The following is a 23,976-nucleotide window of genomic DNA, read 5'->3' on the forward strand; positions in this document are numbered from 1 at the left end:
TAACTTCTGAAAACTTTGTCTGATATTCATTTTCTTTGTGAATTTTTATTCACTGGTTTATGTCAATTGCAACGATATCTCATTTGTCAGTTTTCAACATTCTGTTCATGTCTTATTTCATAGCATATGTGAAGTAGTTTTTTCGCTACTACTTTTGCAAATTAAGTCTATTTTATGCCAGGCTCTGCTCACATAAACTTTGGAGCAATCCGCACAGAAATGACCAAACACATTTTTGATATTCTCTGCCATTCCCGAGAAATACCTGTCCAAAGTTGACTGTCCCTGTGACATTGTCTCATTAAAATTATTATGACTGTATTATAACATGTTGTGCATTCCTATACAACATGTTTTTCTTGACTTAAACTTTAACTGTTCTCACTTAAACTATCTGATTCTCATATAAATTGTAATTTTGTTATTTCTGCTCTGCAATGTCATGTCTGCACCTTCCTTGATTGGGCCATTTGAATGTTTGCAGCTCTGAAAACCTTGGTTAGCTACACTGCCTGTGTAGCGCAGTCTACTAAACGCATGCATCAAAACTCAGAGGTTGAGGGTTCGAATCCCGTCTGATGCATGTGTTATGTTTTTCTATTAATATTTGTTTTGAGTTTATTCTCACCTATTATTCTCAACCAGTCTTTTTTCCATGTTCTGCACGGCTTGCAGTAATTTGGTGGCCAAGCATCATCACCAGTTCAAATATGCAGTAGCGGCCATTTTGAAAAGTACAGTATTCAGTTTTTTTGCTACTACTTTTGCAGTGTTTGTTGAATTGTTACACAATTTGGCTCAGATTATCTTTGGACCGAGCCACATAGAAATGACCAAACATAATTTTGATATTTATCTTTGTTCAAAAGTAATACATTTGTCAACAGGAATAACTTTTAAACCATTTAATCAACTAAACTTCTATGGAGAATATTTGATGGGGTAATCTATGCCTTCCCAGTAGCTCAACCAAATGCGTGATAGGCATGAAATCCAGAGGTTGCGGGTTCAAATCCACCATACGGCGGCAATCAAAATGGTTGACAAATTTGTGTCATGTAGAGTCAAATGTTCGAACAGGTTTGACTACCTACAGGGGTTTTAAAAAATATTCTCTTCTTGAGAAAAATCTCTCCACACTTGAACATACACATTGTCACTTCAGCAATCTAACTTAAGCAGCTGTCTGTATGTATGTCTCCCCTGTAGCTCAACCAGATGAGTGACAGGCATGACACCTGGAGATCATGGGTTCAAATCCTGGCTAGGGCAGCAATTGAAGTCTCTTACTTTAGAGTCAAAAGCTTCAATTCATTATTTGTATTTTACTTTATTATTTTAACAGGTATTATTTCATTTGTGCTCTTTTGGTTTAAGTCTCATGTGTAACATGTATGATGCTTTAGTGGTTCAATTGTTTTCTAGGTCAGCATTGGACTAATCGGTCCTTCTTTCAACATGCACATAAATATTATACTTCAAAATTTTTATTTTTTCATTATGTTCATTCTCATCTCTGAGTCCTGTGTGCTGATAGTTCCCATACATATCTGCTACATTGCATTCTTCAATTGCATGTCCTCTCAGCTTCGTTGCGTGTTGCAGGACCATTGTTGCTTGGCCCCGTATCGCTGTCTACAGCTATATTTTTATGAATATGTTTGGATACTTCTTAAAATTTGCTGTATGTTTGCAAATAAATTCTCCATTTGAATCAGTTTTTCCTTACAGTAAAATGTGTCTTATGTCAAAGTCACATCATGTTGCCTTTATTTTATATCACAGACATCTTAGCAAGATTATAGCTTACCCTTGGGGTCAAAGGGTGAGTTTGAGTCCTGGGTTATGATAAGCAAATGTATGGCCTACTTTATATACTTTAACTCTCAAGTTCACATGTGAAAAAATATGTGATCACATGAGAAACCCATGTGATCACATGTGCATAATGTGATGTCAATTGTTTGTGCTTCACATGGAAATTCACATGTGATTCACACAAAAAAGTTCCAAAAGCACACATTTCCCATGTGCAAAACACATGTTCTGCATGTGATTCTAACATGTTTTCATGTGTCACATGTGATTTTAACATGTTTTCACACAATCAATTTCACATGTGAAATATGTGCTTTTGAAACATTTTTGTGTGAATCCCATGTGAAACACATGTGATCACATGTGCATAATGTGGTGACCATTTTTTTTTACATGTGCCACATGTGATCCACTAATTTCACATGTGTTTCACATGGGATTCACACAAAAATGTTCCAAAAGCACATATTTCACATGTGAAATTTATTGTGTGAAAACATGTTAAAATCACATGTGACACATGAAAACATGTTAGAATCACATGCAGAACACGTGAAATTGAAAGGGAATTTGCATGTGTTTCACATGTGAATTTGCATGTGCTTCACATGTGAGCCCATGTGATTCACATGTGAGCCCATGTGATTCACATGTGAATTTGCATGTGTTTCACATGTGAATTTGCATGTGTTTCACATGTGAATTTGCATGTGTTTCACATGGGATTTTGCATGTGTTTCACATGTGATCTCAAAGAAAACCAAGATGGCGGCATGTGTGGTTTGATGTGTGTTTGTCCTCTTAACCTAAACTAATTTGATTGTTTTTATGCACGTATATGGAGTAAGACATTTTTTTTGGACTCTATGAATGAGTTCTTTGGTTTTAGAAGAAATACTTTTTTATTGGATTATGGACAATCTTGCTGCGGAAAGCCACCACCTCCAGGCTTTACTTGGATTCTGAGGCCTTGTTAGCTTATAGGCCCTAGCAGTCAGCTTCTATCTCTAGGTCCCAGGCCCTGGTTGCACAGCTACCATCTCTAGGCTCCAGTCCCTACCAGCTCAACTACTATCTCCAGGCTCTGCCTGATTTCGGAGGCCCGCCTAGCATTAGGCACTAGGAATCATCTTCAGGCACCAGGCCCTGGTAGCCTAGTTACCATCTTTCTTCACTAACCCAGCCCCAGCCCAGCCTAGCTATCATCTCCGGACTCTAGGCCTTAGTAGCCCAGTGGATATCTTCTGGCTTTATTTTGGATCCAGGGGCATTTTTGGTCTCTTCAGGCCTTAGCAGCTTAGCTACCATCTCCATGCTCTAGGCCCGAGCAGCCTAGCTACGTGGATATTGAGGCCCTGTCAGCTCTTCCAGGTTTTGCTAACATCTTCTGCTAACATGATTCTTCTCTTAATGCTGCTTTCCTCACTGTTTGTGCAGAATTTAAGATCAAATGATTCACACTGGGTGAGTACATCTTACAACATTTGTGGCTCTTTGGATACAGCAGACATTGGATATGGTTTTAATTGTTCAGCCTTTGTGCATTCCCCTCAATTGCCAAAAGAGTTGGCAGATGACTTGATCTTAGGCGGGTTGTTGCACAGAGATATTCTTCAGCTTCAAAGTCTCTTAATTTTAAATGACTATTTTGCATTTGATGGCAGATATTACTGGGACTCTCATTTTAAAAACTCTACAGACTTTTCATATACTGTTGGTAAACAGAGATGGTTAATATTTTTATTGTTGCTTTTATCTGGTAATGTGCAACCAAATCCAGGCCCTGAGTTACAATGTATCTCATTACCATCTGATGTGAAATCCATGTGTGGTTTGAGAGTAATTCACCTTAATGTTCGCAGTTTGTTATCCAACATGGATCTGCTTAGAATTTGGGTGAATTCAACTGATGCAGATATTGTTGTGTTATCTGAAACCTGACTGACAAAATCAATCACTGATATGGATATCGGTATGAGTGGTTATAATGTGTTTCGTGCTGATAGACAAAGGAAGGGTGGTGGGGTTGCTATTTATATTAAATCTAAATTAAATGTGAAGCTAGTCCATTCAGAATCATTTGATAAGCAGCTAGAATTTTTAGCAGTGAAGGTGGAGTTGGCAAACAACCTTTATGTTACTGTTGTTGGGTGTTATAGGCCTCCCTCTGCCCCAAGCACTGCATTGCAGACTCTTATTCAACTCTTATCCAGGATGGACTATTCTGAAATTATTTTAATAGGTGACTTAAACTGGGATTGGCTGAAACCTTGTTAAGATGAGTTTAAGGCATTTTGTGATTCTGTTAATTTTACACAGTTAATCAATTCTTCTACTCGTTTAAATCTTAATTGTCATGAGAAATCCACCTTAATTGACTTAATTTTGACTAATGTCCCGCACAAATTTGCTGCTGTTGGTGTTTTTTGTAATGACCTAAGTGACCACTGTGTTGTTGCTGCTGTAAGGAATACTAAGATGCCTAAAAGCAAACCACGCGTAATATGTAAGAGGAATCTCAAAAAAATTAATGTACAGGGCTTTTGCCATGATTTGTTTAATTGTGATTGGAGTAGAATAGAGCTGATTCCCGATGTGGAGACAGCCTGGATTTTTTTCCGGGACAGCTTTTTGCAAATAATAAATAGACATGCCCCACTAAAGAGATTTAGAGTCAAGGGGCGGGACAATCCGTGGTTCACTCCTGAGCTTGGAGATTTTCTTCATGACCGCAACTTAGCATGGGCCGAAGCAAGAAAAACGGGCTCTTCGTCTGATTGGCTTGTTTTTAGGCAGTAAAGAAATAAATGTTCCTCTCTCATTAAGAAAGCAAAATCAGCCTATTATCTATCGGCCACTACCAACACCTTAAATGATCCCAGAAAACTTTGGAAGGCTATAAAATTACTTTCTTTAAACAAAGATATTATTAATATTCCCTCTTTTATTATGAAAGAGTCTACAGTAGTTCATGACAAGTTGGAGATAGTGAACAATTTTAATGAGCATTTTATTCAGTCTGGCTCTTTATTTGATACTGGTTGTCCTTATACTGTGACACCTTGTAGAGATGAACCAGTCTCTACAAGTGTCTTTAATCTTACCCCATTTTTAGTGGCCGATGTTCAAAAAGCTTTAAAAGGGCTGGCTCCTGAAAAACCTTCAGGCCCTGATCTTATAGAGCCATACTTCTTAAAAATAGCTGCAGACTGCGTAGCACAGCCTTTAACATACCTTTTTAATCTTACTTTAGAGAGCAATACTATTCCAAAAATATGTAAATCAGCATTTGTTTGTCCCATATTGTAAGGGGGTGACCCGTCAAATTTAAATAACTATCGGCCAATTTCTAATTTGTCCGTTCTAGCCAAAACGCTTGAATCCCTGGTGAGTGATCATCTGAAAAATTTCTTACATGCTCAGGACATTTTATCCCAAGATCAATCAGGTTTTAGAAAAAAAACACAGTACCATCACAGCTGCCATGAAGGTGATAAATTATATCTCTGTTGCTCGTGACAAGAAGCAGCATTGTGCATCACTTTTTATTGATTTGTCAAAAGCTTTTGACACGGTTGATCATGATGTTTTAAGGACTGGGCTTTTTAACTCGGGGTTTTCAGAGAATACTGTCTCCTGGTTCTCAAATTATCTTAGTGACAGAACCCAGTGTGTTAAGTATGATGGTGTTCAGTCTGGTATTTTACCAATTTTTAAAGGGGTTCCACAAGGTTCGGTGTTAGGCCCTATTTTATTTACTATTTATATAAATAATCTTAATCGAAATGTGTCTGATGCAAAGTTTCATTTTTATGCAGATGACACAGTCTTTTACTGTTGTGCCCCCTCTCTTAAACAAGCCATTGCAAATTTGCAGAATGCCTTTTTAGTGGTCCAAAACACATTGCTCCAGCTGAAACTTGTGCTCAATGCAGAAAAAAACAAATGTATGCGTTTCACGGGCCCCCGGAGTAGACCACTGAATATACCCTCAGTGGTTACTCTTGACGGACGTGAAATACAGATTGTCTCAATCTATAAGTATTTTGGTATTGTGATTGATGATTGCCTATCCTTTAAGCCTCATGTTCACTGTTTAGTGAGAAAGTTGAGGCTAAAATTGGGTTTTTATTTTCGAAACAAACTGTGCTTTTCTTTTAATGCAAAAAAAACGGCTAGTGGCATCCACTTTTTTTATCTGTGTTGGACTATGGGGACATATTATATATGCATTCATCTGTTCAATGCCTTCATATGATTGCCACAGCCTATCATGCATTGTTAAGATTTATTACTAATTGTAAAGCTCGCACCCACCACTGTGAGCTGTACTCTCGTGTAGGGTGGCCTGATTTGGCCACACGGAGGCTTTGTCATTGGTACACATTCATATACAAGGCTATTCTCGGTATGCTCCCATCCTACTTGTGTTCACTTCTTATGAAAAAAAGTGCTGGTCATTATTCTCTCCGCTCTCAGGCTGTAGTCCTGTTTTCAGTTCCACACGTAAGGACTGAGTTAGGTAAAAAGGCTTTTGTTTACTCTGCTCCTTTTACATGGAATTTGTTGCAGAATAACTTAAAACTCAGTGAATTGATTCCGTTGAGTGCTTTTAAAATAAGAATGAGATGTCTTGAGTTGAACTCCCTCACATGTCAATGTTTTTAATTGGGAATTCCTTGTAAGTGCATAATTGACTCTCAACTTGTTTTTATTTATTTATTTGTGTTTTTGTGTCCTTGTATGTATGTAATGTTGTGATGTAATTTAGCTGCCTATCTTGGCCAGGTCTCCCTTGAAAAAGAGATTTTTAATCTCAATGGGTTTTTCTCCTGGTTAAATAAAGAATAATAATAATGTGTTTCACATGGGAATTCACATGTGATTCACACAAAAGTGTTCCAAAAGCACACATTTCCCAAGTGCAAAACACAGGTTCTACATGTGATTTTAACATGTTTTCATGTGTCACGTGTGATTTTAACATGTGTTCACACATGTGAGCAGATGTGTATTGCACATGTGAGCAGATGTGTATTGCACATGTGAGCAGATGTGTTTTGCACATGTGAGCAGATGTGTTTTGCACATGTGAGCAGATGTGTTTTGCACATGTGAAATAAATGTGCTTTTTCTGTAAGGGAAGTAGCGCGTTACTTCCATCACTGGTTATTATTAGAGCCCGACCGATATATCGGCATTTTCTGAACTATTCATAATCGGCAATCATAATGGCCGATAAACGAATATTTAAAAAACAAATAAAGAAACACGACCGAAACAGCCTTCAACCATTTCATGAGTGTTGCCATTATATAGTTTATCCACCAGAGGGCACTTTACAACTACCCTGTAGGCAACACTCGTGTGTAACGCGTCACACATGCTGCAACCTGCTGATTTCAGCCAGACCAGGGCAGAGACGACAGCGGTTTAGTTGATGGTGAGTAGGTCACGAGACATACATTGCTTGAATAACAATTAAAAGAACATCCCAATCAGTTCTCTTAACTCAAATAAGCATGACAAAATTTGTGACTATCATGTCCAGTTTTGCTGCTGTTAAATAAGCTGAGAGTGAAGCGTAATAACCTAGTAATGTTACGTTGACTGACTGATAATGCGACTGTATTTCTTTAATAGCGTGACTGACTGACAATGCGACTGTATTTCTTTAATAGCGTGACAGTTAAAGCAATGAGACGCATCATCTCTCCTTAGCCTGTTATATTGAAAATGTATGTTTTACAATTTGCAGTGTGACGTTATTCTTTGCTAAATTATGTCTCGTGATAGACCTGCTAATGCCAGTATCAGTGGAAGACCGCTAACGTTAACGAGCTTGGAAACCACAACAAACTTATTCTGCCTTAATAAAGTAATGATTACTGTATTTATAACTAGCATATCTCTGGTTACAGTCCCTGCATTGTAAAATGAAAGTTAGACTTGCGGGGAGTGAACATTTAGACATAGAGAAAAGGTATCAAACGTAGCTTTTGCATAAAAGTTCGTTTTTCTTTTATACGTGTGTGAAATTCACTGACGCCAAGTGTGCGTTGCAGACTGTCATTCAGCCGCAGCATTAACGAGTCACATAATGGATTTAGATCGCTTAATAGTAGATTTATAAGTTTTATGATGATTGAAAATGGTTTGAAGAATTTAAAAACTGCAGGTAAAGGGATAAGCAAGCTGACATTGTAGTATACCGGAATATCAGACGAGTTTTTTTGTCCTAAAAATAGGTACAAAAAATATGGGGTCGTCTTATATTCGCGATATAGAAAAATTCACGGGGGGAAAGCACAACGGAATTCATCTGAAATAGTGTCTGAAAAGCAACCCATTAAGAAAAAAACAGCTCTCCCTTCTAATATGCATTTAAAATTAGAGCAGCAACATAAAATCTGTGTTTAACTGAATTAAAACGCTGCACGTTTACGGTTAACTAAAACTTGCCGAGAGAGAGTGAGAGAGAGAGAGAGAGGTGCGTGCACGAGAGAGAGGGAGAGAGAGAGAGAGAGGTGAATGCGCGAGAGAGGCAGGGAGAGAGAGAGAGAGAGGTGCGTGCGCGAGAGAGGCAGGGAGAGAGAGAGAGAGAGAGAGAGAGGGAGATGCAGAGACAGAGAGAGAGATAATAAAAAATTAAAATAAAATTATTTTCTGGTGAAAACCCAAAAATACATTTGGAAAATGGGGGGTCGTCGTATATGCGGGGAGGCAATATAGGGACTAATTATTACACACGCACACAAACATTTAGGAATGACCTTTATCTTGTTTAATATAAATGATGATGATAGTAATAATGTCATCATTATTTTTTGAAATTATTACGGTCAATAATAATAATAATAGAAGTAATAGTTCTGGCTGTAGCAGCAATCGGTTAGGGACATCTGTTAATGTTTTGTTGCGCGTTTCTGAAAAAAAAAATTATCGGCCGATATATCGGCTTATCGGTTTTTGAAACCAACAAACATTTGTATCGGTATCGGCCTTCAAAATCCTTTATCGGTCGGGCTCTAGTTATTATATATGTAAAAATGTATTTCAGTGTATTTCAGGTCCTAATGTAATAGGACAGTTAGCTTAAAAGCTGTTTTATGGACATGAATTTTGTACATGATGTGGGTTCACAGCCACAGCGTCCAAATGCAAATGCAAAACTAAGAATCACCTCCAGACCATAACACATGGGCGCGGGAAGTGGGGGTGCTGCAGCACCCCCTGGTGGCAAGGATTTAAAACTGTGATGACAATAAAATGATAGCTTATAAATATCTCTGATTGTTTGTTTCTGTTCCAAGACATTTTGTATGTCTTGCTTGGGGTGTGTGATGAAGAGAGGGATAATTTTAGTAATTTTAAAATGATTTAATTTAATTCAGTGTTTATTAGCCAATCAGATTTGTTTTGACGACGTGATTGCGATTCAGCCCTGCGCGAATACGTATAAGCATAACAGACAAGCATGCACACTCACAGCCACTCACACTCACAATGACGAATGCATGTATCTATCAGCTTCGCTATCTCTCAGAAGAGAATTTTGGATTTTTTTCAATCACACAGCCCAAAAGTCCCGAGGACTAGCGTTATTTCTCCAACTGACTCCTCATCCTGCCTATCAGAAAAAGGTCATCTTTTCAAAAACTATTTAAAAATATAGCCAAATTGTTTTGCGGTGTTTAATGCACATGTAAATGTTACAGAACATTTAAAGTAAACATTTAGAGTAAAAAAGATTGAATTAAATGATTAATACGACATGAAAGGAACTAAATTGTAAACCCTCGATGTACAATAAGGAACATGCGCATTTAAGAGTGGTGGGCATTTCAAAAATTAATATAAATTATTCTCATGCATCGATTTTAATGTTAAAGGTAGGGTAACAGATTTGATCCTGAAACATTTTTAGTTATGCTGGTTAAAAGTCTCCTCACATTCTGATAGCAATCACTGTGTTAAGTTGTTTAAATGTATTTGTAAAAATGTATGTCATCTGTGAAAGGCGTAGGACCAAAAAATGTTCAACAAATCATAGATTTCGGTCCGAACGGACGTTTCCTTTTATGTCCCTCATACGTAAGCGTAATTTGAATTCCCATGCGCAGCGAGTCCACGCAGATACCATACGTCATCGGCGCGTTCCCGTGCGCTCTGTCTGTAAACAGCGAGAACAGCAAACTTTTCTGCTGAATTGACAACCTACACAGGAGCAACAAAACTAAATGCATCTTTTATAACAACAACAGCAAAAACTGCCTGGATCATCAAGAGCAAAAACCCAAATTAACATCGGTAACTTTACTGCTTTACCGCGAGATGCAAACAGCTACAGGAGGCAAAGGGTCTGAAAGGGTCGTTGCACTGTTTATTTTGGTAAGGTAGGTACGCAATATGTTTGTATTGAGATGGATATCTGAATTCTACTTTGATGAAACGTTGTGTTGCTTATGAAATTTGTGTTCGTTTTCCGGATTAGCATAACGATATAGTTACTACGTCTACACAATCGAACGTGTGCTTAAACTAATTCTGATGTAAACCAGTTGTTTATGTTGGTTATTTTGGAAGTGTTATTCACTTTGTACTGCAAAGTTTTCTCACTGGTGAATGAGACATGAGACGTGACCGTCTGATCTGTGCGTGTTCATGTGTTTGGAAAGAGGCGTGACTTTGGATAGCGATTTGACTTGAGGGTGGGATCGGGATTTCATTGCTAGGCGGCTACCGTTAGCATTTTTCAAAATGTTTTACCCTACCTTTAAACATCTATAAATCCAAATGAATCTATATGGAATATATTCCGACAATTTAGGATATGATGTTTGAATTTTAAAGTCGAAACATATCTTATTTTTACACCGCCGTGCAGGAGGCATGGCAAACTGAAACAAAACTTAACACACAAATTTTACATTTACGTGTAAAAATAAAAATGGAATTAAATAAAACCCCGTAAATTAAAAGGTCCACTGATCGCCTTAACTCGAGTGATGTCAATAAAGTTTCAATGTTACAATTTAGAAATAGTAAAAACTTAAGCAAAGGAAAACAAAGAAGGCGTATAGGCTATTGGCACGAGTGAGAATGTATAACCTACATAAACTGTTTCCATGGATTCGACTTTCCTGCAAACTTGCTCAAAGTTAATTCTCCTGTTTTTCTTTTTCTTAACATCTTTAAACTCCATGTTGCACTTAAGCTACACCACACAGAACAGCAGACCCGGTGCGTGATGCGTGCCAGAGGAGACTCCGCACATGACTCGCGTTGCATTTTGTAATTTGTGTAACTTTTTGGACACCTTTGTTAATTTGGCCTAGTCTATAATATTTCTGATTATATGGCATATGGCTAATAAAGTAATGAATAAAGTAATGATGAAAAATATGCTTAATCAACGGCCCGGCGTGAGAATAGTAGCAGAAAATAACGACCCTGGCCCCCTGGCAGAGAATCTATGTTGCAATATAATTATGTAGTTTGTATGCGCCGTCAGCTCATCTTTACTTTATGGATGGGAGGTGCGAGTGAGTTTTTAAAAGAAGACATACATGGTAGAGTGGTCTGCAGAATAAAAAGCTTGTGAACAACTTTAAAATTTCATACCTCTATATATATGGGGGACAGGGGTGTCATAGTTTTTTGTAATTACCCTTGCCTATTTAAATGTAGCTAAAATAAATAGATTGCAACCACTTACCTTAAAAAAGTAGTAAATTCAATTTATATTTTTTGCATTGGTCATAAATAAATAATTTAAGCGGAAGTAGCATAATTAAATGGGCCTGAAATTACTATTTTTTTATACTAGAGTAACAAATTTTTTTTGTTTAAATGTAGCTTAAATAAATTGATTGCGACCACTTAAAAAATTGTAAATTGAATGAATCATTTTTTTTTCAGTGGAGAAGGTTAATAATGTTCATACAGTTTTAATATGTTCTATTATATCTTAAACTAACTACTACGTCTACACAATTAATAGGGATGATCTATCTGGGGGAATTAACTGGAGTATCTCCTACATCAATTCAAAACACATTTGTTATAATTTTAGAGTTTTTAAAGCTTAAACATGGTTGTGTGTGGGTTTATAGAGAGATTTTAAATGTGTTTAAAACAGGCATATTTACCCCTCAATATATATGTCATGACTGGTTTTACACAAAAGAGAGAACCCACACACAGACACGACTTGAGAGAAAAAACCTGAAAGAAACTGAAGGTTTATTACTTAAACACAAAACCCACGAGGGGGTAAAACAGATGATAAATAAACACGGTGATGAAACACGAAACAGAGGAACAAAACACTGGAACAAAATAACACTGATGTAGATAACAAAATTCAGAAACACAGAGAACATGAATCACACTGAATCCAGACGAACGAACGAGCACACGACAGAGAACGAGAGAGCATAATAAAGACACCACAACAATGGGGAACAGGTGAACATAATTAATTACGTAAGACACGAGTACATAAGGGAGTGGGGTAAAAGTGACAAGACACTGGCAACATGTGACACAAATACATAATGTGAAAACACGTGTCCCCACACAAAACACAATGCTGCCATGATCTTGCCCTCTGAAATTAGACCTGAATCTTACACAAAGGTCTGGCAAGACCATGACAGCGACAAGACACTGGGAACAAGTGGAAGCCACACACACAATATGACTCCACGTGTCCCCACACAGAACATAGTACTGTCATGGTCTTGCCAGATACACTCAGACCTGAATCTAGTACAAAAGGTCTGGCAAGCCCATGACAATATACTGTAGGTTATATCTGCAGAACCCTGAAATTCTGCAGAAAGGTGTAAATGCAAACAGTCCAAAAGAGTAAAAAACAATCCATAAAGTTCCTAAACATCAATGTGTAATTACATTTGTGATTAATATTGTATTATGGGTCATACAGTTGACCTATAAACAAACTGTAGACAAAAAACACTTTATATTTATATTTGCGTTGTGTCAGTTTTGTTTTGTGTTAGATTTTGTAGTCTTTTTTTAAAGATTATTTCTTACAATTCTAACAATTTCATCTTAGAAATTATGTAAATATTATTGGAGAGGTCAAAGCACACTTTAAAAAAAACATAGCTGAATTGTAGAAGAGTTGTTCAAATATTATTGACTGATTGTTTCACTAACTGATTAATAGAGCTACTGTATGTCTTGAAATAGAGAATATTGAGGATGATATACTTGAAAGTATTCATTTGCCAACATCTATAGTATTAGTTCAAGTTGTGACTTCTGCTTTGATTATGTAGTACATTTGTAATGCTTTGTTTTTCCACTTTCCTGTACTGGTATGTGCGAGTTTATTTGTTTAAGTTTGTTTCATCCCATCCTCCCAGGTGGTGCAGGTTTTTTACTGCACCAAAAGGGACAGCCTGGATCACTTAGACATGTGAATGATCTATAGTTTTTACCTAGGCAGATTGTCTGCAAGGTTGAAGAGATTAGTTGCATCTGGGGTTTTAAAGACCGTGGCAAATTGTGGCCTTTCTTTAGTGCAAGCGATAAGGCCTTAAATGAAGGGAGTCTTCTTATCAGCCTACTGCTAGCAATAAATCATGAATGCCTGCTCCCCGCAACTACCCCTGGTGGTTTCTATCTGCATTATGGGGTTAGGGGGAGCCCATCACCACCACAAAACAAGCACACACACCATTAGCCTTCTAAATCTTTTCACATACGTGCACACTCCAAATAGTGCATTGTTCACCTCTCTTCTCTTCCATTGTTGACAATTGCTATAGCCATTTCCACTTTTCTCTTCTGAATTTCTCTGAATGTGCTTTCTCAAGCTTTTAAAGAGAGTCTGTTAGAGCGGCGCTATCTGACTTTTATCCAGACAACAGTAATACATTCATACTAGCTCAAATAAATAGGACGAGAAAACAGCTTTTCGTGGAATATTGAGTCTCTTTTTTTTAATAAAGACAATTGAGTCAATAGCATTAGCTTTAATGATTTTTTTGTAAGTGATTCACTTATTTTTTTCTTTCCTATTAGTAATAATAGCTTTCATATGCATATGATGTTGACTGTGTAACTTTTAACTTTTTAATGTCTTTTAATGTGCTATTATTCGCAAGATGTTTATTGTTGTATTTCTTATCTTAGGTAGCTAACTGGAACATTAATGCAGTATGGCAGCAACATGCTAACAATAGTGGTGGATAGTTAAGGCTGGCTTAAGCACTGCAGTTTAAACCCTGTACTTCCCTCTTCTTGGCCAATAGATTAGACCCTGTGCATTTATTAGTTTGTGTAAATGAGAAAGCAGTTAGTGTTGGCCTGGCCATACTATGGCATTAGAACAAGTAGCTTAAGATGATATCACAGTACACACTGCCTGCAGCAGGCTGACTGCGGCTTACTAGGTCAGAATATTAAAAGCAGACTGATCTCACAGAAAGTCGTGTTATAGTCACGACAATTTGTATTAATTTATACGTGTCCATGGGATGACTTTTTCGTTTCATTTTATGTATTGTTTTCTCATTGGTTTTTTTTTATATGTTCTTACCATTGTTGATTGGGGTTGGGGTTAGAATCACTTTCTGTTATATTTTCAGACATCCTAACCCAAACCCCAACTCTAACCCCAACTCCAGGTGAGAATAGTTTTAAAAGAAGAAGAAAAACATGTAGAAACAAATACATAAAAGTACATTCTAACCCAAACCCCAAATCTAACTCCAACCCCAAGCGACAATGATTTTAAAATAGGGGGAAAAATTAGAAAACAATACATGAAGTGACACGAAAAATAAACTTGTGCCACAGATACGAAAAAAGCTGAATTTCGTGCCATAGACACATATAAATTAATCAATTTGACTATAACACGATTTTCCATGAGATCATGTCGATTGAAGAGTTAGGAAAAAGATATTGACAAACAATCTGGGGTTTAATAGGCATTTATTAGGGCCCGAGCACCGAGGAGCAGGCCAGAATGGCCTGCACCGAAAGGTGCGAAGCCCTATTGTTTTTGCTCGAATTTATTTATTTATTTATTTATTTATTTATTTTTTTTAACACTTTTGGACTTTTTGGGGGCCTTAACATACTCGAAAACTCTTGAAATTTGGCACAGCCGTCAGAGTCGTCCGTCATCGCAGAAATCCAAAGGCTGGAACACGGGCGTGGCACAGGGGCTCTGTAGCGCCCCCTGTAATGCAAAAAAAAACATTGATGCACAGATCGGGCAAAAATGTACGCACATGTACGGGACTTTGTACGCTTATAGATCTCATCGACCTGAACAACTTTCGCCCTCTAACATTTAAGCTCCGCCCAACAGGAAGTCGGCTATTTTGTATTGTTTCAAAAATGCATGCGGTGAACTTTTAAATACTCCTCCTAGGGGATACATGCAAATGACACCAAACGTGGTGATCATGATGCCGAGACATTGTACTTGCTAAATTGCGAAGGGATTTTTGATATCTCGAACGGTTCTGCCATGGCGAGGCAACAAATTTATGGCGAAATCAGAGAAACAGGAAGTGTCTAATATCTAAGGCAAAAAATATCTTATTGTGATGCCATGCGGGTAGTTTGTTCGTCTGAAGATTCCGATCGCATCGATGTGCCTATTGTGACTCCCGGGTATAGCGCCACCACCAGGCGCCAGGAAGTATGTCAGTCATGAACTTTTAAATACTTCTCCTAGGGAATTCATACGATTGACACCAAACATGGTGAACATGATGCTGAGACATTGGACTTGCTAAATTGCGAAGGGATTTTTGATATCTCAAACGGTGTTGCCATGGCGAGTCGACAAATTTATGGCGAATTCAATGAAACAGGAAGTGTCTAATATCTAAAGCAAAAAATGTCTTATTGGGATGAAACGCAGTGTGTATGTTCGGCCAAGGATTCCGATCGCATCGATGTGCCTATTTTGAGTCTCGGGTATAGCGCCACCAACAGGCACCAGGAAGTGTGGCAGTCACAAAAGGTGGATTTCTTCACAGTTGCATGTGGTGAACTTTTAAATACTCCTCCTAGGATTTTCATGCGATTGACACCAAAAGTGGTCAACATGATGCTGAGACATTGTAGATGATAAATTGCGAAGGGATTTTTGATATCTCTAACGCTGTTCCCATGGCAACACGTCAAAATTTACTTTCATATTTAAGCTCTGGGCGTGCACTTTGGGTGCCTTAACATGCTCGAAAACAACAGAAATTTGGCACAGATGTAAAAGTCACGTGCCACTAGGCTCATGCAAAGGCTGGAATATGGGCGTGGCAAGGGAGCTCTGTAGCGCCCCCTGTAATGCAAAAACAAACATTGGGGCACAGATCGAGCAAACATGTACGCACATGTACGAGAGTTGGTATGCATATAGATCTCATCGACCCAAACAACTTTCGCACTCAAACATTTTAGCTCCGCCCAACAGGAAGTCGGCTATTTTGGATTGTTTCAAAAATGCATGCGGTGAACTTTTAAATACTCCTCCTAGAGGATTCATGCGAATGACACCTAACGTGGTGAACATGATGCCGAGACCTTGTAGATGATAAATTGCGAAGGGATTTTTGATATCTCTAACGGTTCTGCCATGGTGAGGCGACAAATTTATGGCGAATTCAGAGAAACAGGAAGTGTCTAATATCTAAGGCAAAAAATTTCTTATTGTGATGACACGCGGGGTGTTTGTTCATCTGAAGATTCCGATCGCAGCGATGTGCCTATTGTGACTCCCGGGAATAGCGCCACCACCAGGCGCCAGGAAGTGTGTAGGTCACAAAGGTGAATTTTTTTGTCAGTTCCATGCGATGTTCTTTTAAATACTCCTTCTAGGATTTTCATGCGATTGAGAAGAGAAGTGGTCAACATGATGCCGAGACATTGTAGATGATAAATTGCGAAGGGATTTTTGATATCTCAAACGCTGTTCCCATGGCAACGCGTCAAACTTTACTTTCATTTTAAAGGCATATTTAAGCCTTTCAGTTGACGCCGATGTTCTTTTAAATACTCCTTCTAGCATATTCATGCGATTGACTCCATAAGTGGTCAACATGATGCCGAGACATTGTAGATGATAAATTGGGAAGGGATTTTTGATATCTCGAACGCCATTCCAATGGCAATGCTGCAAACTTCACTTTTATTTCAGGCATATTTAAGGCTCTTGACTTGTTTAGATTAACATTAAAGTTGACACACACATCAGAGTTTTCGGCTGTTAAGTGTGCACAAAAAGGTCAGACATAGGCGTGTCTCTTAAGTGGCTCACTAGCGCCCCCTTTTGTCTAAAGTCTGGGGTTTCTTTTAGCTACAGTCCCCAAATGGCTCAGTAACAACATTAAATAGCCCACTGATATTTACCCACTTGATGCCCTTGCCCACCGTGCATCGTTTTCTCGGACGCACCGTGTAGCGGTAAAAAAAATGTGCGAGGGCCCGCCATTGCTGCTTGCAGCTATATTTATATGTTAAGCCTGCATTGCCTTCCAACTGGAGAAAACACAAGCTTAGGAGACAAATGGGTATTGAACTTCATTAGTGACAGACAATTATCATTATGAGACCGAGGGAAGAGTTCAACTGAAATCCTCTGTAAACCACCCAGAGTTCATTTCTTCTTACTCTACCATTATTGCCCTATCCTGTTGCAAGACACCTTGCCCTGAATAGAAACCTGGCATATGTTTTTGCCACTGTTTTTGTGATGGTTGGGGAAAGAAACTGGGGTAGGTAAGGAGAATAGAATATACAGTTGTACAGTATAAAATGCATTGCGTCTATGTAATTGTAAACCATATATGCCAACGTGTGTGCGCATGTGTGTACCTGGTAATTATCACGTTGTGGGGACCAATTGTCCCCACAAAGATAAGAATACCAATAAATTTAAGACATTTTGAGGTCCCAATGAGGAAACAAACTTATAAATCTAACAGAATTAGTGTTAATTTCGTCAGACGAGACAAATCTAAATATGTTCGTCAATGACCTTTTTTCCATGATTAAGACGAGACGATGACGAGACTGCACAGATGTCCAAAAACGTGGACTAAAACTAAATTAACATGCATTATTGTTGACGAAAAAAGATGAGACTAAAATTATTTGCATAAAATAAAACTAAAATAAAAATCTCTCTTCATTTTCGTTAACAATCTCTCTACTAGAGATAGAATATTCAGCCATTACATTACGCCTTCAAAATACACTGAATGAGTTTGCGCTGTTGCTCAAGTTTGTACAGGTCTCATACTCCTGTTGTGGAGAGCCTGTGGCTGCAACACAAAACTACATTGAGCCAGAGCACAACACCCATAGATAGCGAACACGAGCGAGGAGCGCTGACATCATTTGTGAATGTGTCTCTTAAATCAGAAGACCAGACACGTTTAACAAAGTTGCATTCAACAAAAATAATTCAACAAGTGTATTTTGTCAGGTGATTATGACATTTAAACAATATTTGAGATGTGTGAAACACTATTTGACTGAAATGGGTATCAAATTTTTTTTTTCAGATAAAACTTGACCACTTGATACCTTGAGTTGTCTTTTGACTAAAACTAGACTAAAATTATGAGACTTTTTGGGGCGGTTTCCCGGACAGGGATTAGACTAGTCCTAGACTTAAACACAAACTGAAAATAACTTGCACTGACATATCTTAAAATATATCAGTGCCCTTTGTTTTACCTCAAAATGCACACAGGTAATGTTTTTAGTAAGGCATGTTTGTTAAAACTAGTTATATTTCCTAATTAAACTAAGGCCTAGTCCTGGATTAAGCTAATCCTGGTATGGGAAACCGCCCCTTTGTCTACTAAAACTTGACTAACAAAAAAAGATATGTGAATGACTGAATATGACTAAAATTAACAAGGATATTTGACACAAGACTAAGACTAAATTAAAAGATTAAACAGAATGATGTTTATTGAAAATCTAAGGTACAAGAAAGTTTTCTGTGATGGTTGGGGTTAGGGTTTGGGGAAAAGAATAGAATATACAGTTTGTATCGTATAAAATGCATTACAAACCAGAATGTGTGTGTGTGTGTACCTGGTAATTATCACATTGTGGAGACCAATTATCCCCACAAAGATAGGAATACCAGTATTTTTGTGACCTTGTGGGGACATTTTGAGTTCCCCATGAGGAAACAAGCTTATAAATCAAACAGAATGATGTTTATTGAAAATGTGAAGTACACTGTAAAAAATCCAATTAATAAAATGTTGGACGGGCAAAAATATATAAGTTAAACCAATTTTTTTGTTTGAGCTAGTTGAGAAGACATATTCTTTTAAGTCTAGATAAATCTGTGTTTAAAACATTAAATGAATGGTTATTTTCAAATCCAGTCAACATTCAGAATGGATAGTGTTGACTGAACTAATTAAGACAAATCAGGTAAATATGTGGACTTATGACAGCTTTGTTTCCTGACAACAAAATGCTCCTAATATTACTGTTATTTGGTCACAAAATGTAATTGTAAGAGTTGTTCAGGCGTGAATGTATGTGCTTAAAGTTTAAATATGCGGTCGGTTAATAAAGATAGCGTCTATTTAAAAATGTGCTCGGACACATTCGGACGGAGATTAGCTCCATATGAGCTCCAGAAAATCACCGGCGTTTAAGCGCTCACACCCCGCCCAGCGCAGCCTCGCCTCGGCAAGCGCATCAGAAATCGACTGCTGGCTCTGATATCTCTGTGGCGTTTAAAAGTGATTTAATTCATTTTAATTTCTCTTACTTAAAGCTCTACTGTGTACTTTATTGAGTTAATTCTTAGCAAAAACCCATGTTTTCTTTCAAAAGTATGTGCTCATTCATGTGTAATTACCTCCACCCCACTAATCAAAGTATTCTCGTAAGTGTAGAATCTGCTATTTAAAATGCATACCGTCGAAGCGCTTTCTGGCTGAATCCATGTTGTGCCTCCATCTTTGAAATACATTCGCCGACGAGGGACATTCCTGAAATTCAAGCTCCGCCTTTCACGCTTTCTCTCTACACTCACGCTGGCCGATAGCTGAAGCCTCCGGAGGTTGCATGTGTAGGCGGTATACGTCATCAAGACAGTCTTATTTCAGAATATTAACAATTATAAAGCTGAAAATTATTCTTAGTTAATTGTAAATTGATGTAATATGCTTATGACTTGTGAATGTAATTCTCAGTTAATTTAAATAAACCAGGCTTGATGACGTATGCAGCCTACGACCTGCGTAGCTGAATCCTTCTTCTGCGACTGCTGCAAACCGTGATGAACCTGCGATCTAATGCTTTGATTTGAAAGCCTGTTGAAGACATATTCTCGAGGACATTAAAACAAGTCGCCAAGGAAGCAAAACGGGGATTTTAAACGACAATGCGACAGGAAAAACATCAAGACCAAAGTCAATATTGGAGTTAGTTTTCCAAGATGGGGCTCAAGGGACACTGAAGTTGCTACTTTCTATATTCTCCACAGGTAATTCAGCATATTCGTTTACATCGATACAGTCTATGTTGTAAACTTGAATTTTTATAGTTCCTTGGCTAACTTTAGCATGATTATGCATAACACTTGTTAGTGTAAACACGCATGTGGTTTAATGTGTTCGAACAGCCACACGCCGTCTCTCCGCCCATTTATGTAATCTGAGGTACTGAGAAAAATGTTTTTCATCTTTTCTGACCTCTAGCACAAACACACGGTGACAGCCCTATTTTAGCCTTTCATTGATAAAACGCAGCTGATCTGCGCGTCTTTCATTTCATTTTACAAGCGTGTGAAAGTTGCGCGATCTTTTTTCACCACTATGAGAGAAAGCTCTTACATATACACGGACATGTAATGTTTACATAAAACATAAGCATTGGACTCTGACATAATATTCGCGTCCATTTAAACCCGTCATTACTCTCGCTCATGATTAAATGACAGGAGAGGGACTCGTCCACAGACCATCTCCTCAGTATTCTGGAGAGAAGCGGTCGAAAATGGACAAAAAGAGACGGATTAAAACACATATTTAATACCAAGTTTAACAGCCCCTGTGATATTTTTCCTCGCGTTGATGAAAAAGGAGTGTCTAAGCTACGTTTATGGTTGCTTTTTGTATGTGATTTTAAAGGGGCGGTGAATTTGTCGATTTTATTGTTTTATACTGTTGCCTGATGTCTACTTCTGATGTCCGCGTGGTTTTTACATTCAAAAACATCAAAAACAATAAGTAATAGGCTATTTTGTAACATAGATTAGTGGCTGTCTGGAGAAATGGTTCGTTTGAAGGGGCGGGCCGCATTGAAGACCTGGACGTAAACACCCACTGCTATGATTGGACGGCTTCATTCCCCGTCATTACAAGTGGGGAAATGTTTTAAAAACATTAATGTGATAAAAATAGCAGCCGAACACAAATATGTTTGAGCCACAAAAGATTCTGGGTGCTAAATATGATACACATAAATGACAATACGTATATTAAAGTAGAAACAAAACTCGACGTGACTAAATTACCGTATACAACACAGTAAGCGCGCATCAGAATCTAAACTGCGGCTAATAAATCCTTATCAATAACTTTGTATAATTCGATTGTGCTTGTGAGGTTGCTTTTACATTCACGTAATGTTAAATACCACAGTTATATGATAAAAAATAAGCTTTGTTGAGTGTTTGACCTTTCAAACGTAACTCGCCTAAATTACCGTATACAACACAGTAAACGGGCATCAGAATCTAAACTGCGGCTGATAAATCCTTCTTTATAAATAACACTATATATTTCTACCGTTAAATTACAGTCGTGTTGTTAAGTGGTGTATCTTTATTAATCGTTTAATGTTTTAAGTACATTAAAACAGTCAAACATACGTGTTTAGACACGGATGTTACAACAGACATATAAAGCGATCTCTTCTAACAAAGCAATAGTGAAACGCAGTAACTTAAATAAAGTAAAATGTCTTACTGTGTATAATGCTGTGTCATTGTTGTCAGATCCAATATAAGTGGTGCTTTTAATCACAGTCTCTCTGCAAATCCAGCATCGACTTCTTTCCAAATAAATCCGTGTACACAAAGTTAACAAACACTCCCCACACGAGCTGGAACTTCTTAAAAAGCAAACTTTTTCCAGGCATTTAATGTTATGTTCCAAGCCTCCGAATTAAAGTATTTAGCTTCTGTGTTGTTCCCACGCGGTTCTTCCACAACGGAAAATGCGTTTCCAGTCTATCATAACAGATCACCGCGTCAAAATAAAAGTCTCTCAGAAAAAATGTATTTAAAAGTCATTTTGGTTACATTTGTCAATCTTTAAAGACATATTTACTTGTTGAGACACACGTGTGTCACGCGAAGCTGTGGGCGGGACTTCAAAAGTGGTCCTTGTATTTGGCTATGGGGCGGTGCTTCAATTCTACTTTGACGTCATAGATTTCCGAATTCCACACTGGCTTGTTTTACTGGCTTGGTGCCAAAAACGGTTATATTTCAGTAGCACGGACGTTTTCAGTTCTGAAACTTGCAGGATGTTCATCTAAGTGATGACCTCTTATATAACAAATTATCAAGTTAAAATTGAGTATTTGATTCACCGCTCTTTTAAGCGGACATATCATGACAATCAGACTTTTTCCATGTTAAACATAAATCTGTGTGCTTTGATGGATCACAGGCAAAGGACATTGCAAATTGTTCATTTTTTTTTCATTGCTTTTGCTTTGTAGCTACTGGAAGCCATGTTAACCTTTGCATGACACGGGCCACCGTACGAGTTAAAACGCATTCCGAATGGGGGGGGGGGGGGGGCTAGAAAGTAATATTCAGTTGGTTGTCATATAGACTTTCACCGCTAGATGGGAGTAGATCTTACACAGTGGAGCTTTAACAATGAAAGGGGTATGTTTTAAATCATATTTTAGGATTGCACTTAATTGATATCGCTGTTGAGTGATGTTTCATATGCACATTAACTAACATTAACAAGAAGTAATACATGCTGAAAAACTATGCATGTCTGGAATATTATAGCCAAGAAATGTTCTGCTTAGCCCGACAAACACAAACACACACATTCTGGTTTCCATGTTTTGTGGGGACATTCCATAGACATAATGCATTTTATACCGTACAAACTGTATATTCTATTTCCTTCCCCTAACCCAAACCCTAACCCCAACCATAACAGAAAACTTTCTCCTACACTGTAAAAATAAATTGTTGGCTCAATGAATTACTTTTTAGTAACTAGTTCCACAGAAATTTTACGTTCACTCAATTTCTGACTCCAAAGTGTTACCTGGATTGATGTTTTTTAGTTGGCCCAATTTTGACTCAAATATAAAAAAAGTATGTTTGCTTTATAGCTCATTCAACTAAAATGTTTTAATCAGTTGAATCTTTAAAAACTTACAGCAAAGACTCTGTCAATTAAATTTTAAGTATTTACTCAATGTTTTATGTGTTACTTCAATTAATATTTATTATTTGGGAATTTTTAATAAACTTTTTAAAATTATTTATCAAATAATTTATGCTGGTGTTGTTAACAAATAATTAACTTCAGTCACATAAAAACAAAAGCTTTATTCACTTATCATACAGACTGAACATACAGAATTAAGTCTTCTCTAATAGTACACTGTAAAAAAAATCCGTAGAAATTGCAGCTGAGTTGCCGGTAACTTACCGTAGATTTAAATTCATGTTATTTACTGGCAACATTTTGATCAAAGTTAAATTAACATTTAACATTTACAAGTCTTTGTCTTTACAGAGTAAAACTAAAAAAACAGCATCAAGCAAAACATTTTGGGAAACAAAATCTGAAGCAAAAAACAGAAAAAGGTTGATGATGATTTCTGGTTTCCAGAATGCTTTGCATGAGGCTGTTATTGTATAGTTTTATTCTGTAAAGATAAAGACTTGTTAATATTTAAAATGTATTTAACTTTGAACAAACTCTTGCCAGTAAATAACATAAATTTATATATATGGTAAATTCCCGGCAACTCAGCTGCAATAACATTGTAATTTCTACGGAATTTTTTTTACAGTGAAGGCATAAAACCACCATGTATCCCTCTGGTCTGCCTCTCTCCACATCATCACCGCTCTGGTTT

This window comes from Paramisgurnus dabryanus, chromosome 7, assembly GCF_030506205.2.
Source record: "Paramisgurnus dabryanus chromosome 7, PD_genome_1.1, whole genome shotgun sequence".
Lineage (NCBI taxonomy): Eukaryota > Metazoa > Chordata > Actinopteri > Cypriniformes > Cobitidae > Paramisgurnus > Paramisgurnus dabryanus.